Source organism: Lynx canadensis, chromosome X, assembly GCF_007474595.2.
Source record: "Lynx canadensis isolate LIC74 chromosome X, mLynCan4.pri.v2, whole genome shotgun sequence".
Taxonomy (NCBI): domain Eukaryota; kingdom Metazoa; phylum Chordata; class Mammalia; order Carnivora; family Felidae; genus Lynx; species Lynx canadensis.
In genome coordinates this window covers 118,768,907-118,769,912 of record NC_044321.2, presented here as the reverse complement: position 1 = coordinate 118,769,912, position 1,006 = coordinate 118,768,907, and the positions used below count along the sequence as shown (strand labels likewise).

The following is a 1,006-nucleotide window of genomic DNA, read 5'->3' as shown; positions in this document are numbered from 1 at the left end:
ACAATTCCTCTGTTTGCATTACAGCTTGTAGATGCCTTACCTTTTTTTCTTAAACGTTTATTTATTTTTGAGACAGAGAGAGACAGAGCATGAACGGGGGAGGGGCAGAGAGAGAGGGAGACACAGAATCTGAAACAGGCTCCAGGCTCTGAGCTGTCAGCACAGAGCCCGACGCGGGGCTGGAACTCACGGACCGTGAGATCATGACCTGAGCCGAAGTCGGCCGCTCAACCGACTGAGCCACCCAGGCGCCCCAGATGCCATACCCTTTTAATATATTTTTTCTTTTATTCAGTGCAATTGAACCTACCAGTACATTATTTTTAACAAACTTTTGTTTTGTTGCTGTATTTTTTCACTTTTATACCTTTATTTAACAATCAGCAGTTAGTCCTCATCTGCCTTAACTTTCTGTAGAGTTTTGAACGTGGTGACAGGTACATAGGTAACCAACATATAGAGTTTGTTTGTTGAATCTTCATCTTTGTTACATTTTCTGGACTACCGCACATGGATATGGTATGGAACATTCCTTATTCCTTTGGCCCAGACAGCTTTGTTGAGCCTGGTATCGATGCCTACATCTGGAGCCCCCACATACTCCATGGCAAATTTCTGGATCACTTTGAGTGCCTGAGGGGCACACTTCTTGAAACCTACTCCATGGATGCACTTGTGAACGTCTATCGTATGTTCTCTGGTCACTACCTCGCTGATGGCAGAATGACCCTTCTTGTTCTCACCACCCTTCTTTGCAGGAGCCATTCTGCCCGGCCCCGGTTGGAAAGGAAGAGCTTAACAAACTTTGATTCTAACAATGCATGCCTACCGTGTGTCAAGAACCATGCTAGGCATTTGGTAAACATTTTCTCAATGAATATAGGAAACGGAGATTTTTAAATTAGAAACAACAACGATATTGCTTGAGGTCAATCTTTCAAAGAAGAAAAGTAATTAGAGGTGTCAAAGGTGAAAGACCAACAAAATGAAATCCTTATTTTCATCT

The 1,006-nt window shown here is 42.9% G+C and overlaps 1 pseudogene; it reads right to left on the bottom strand.

The window, feature by feature from the left end:
* Nucleotides 1–387: 387 nt before the first annotated feature.
* Nucleotides 388–786, bottom strand: LOC115507664 (annotated as a pseudogene).
* Nucleotides 787–1,006: the final 220 nt, after the last annotated feature.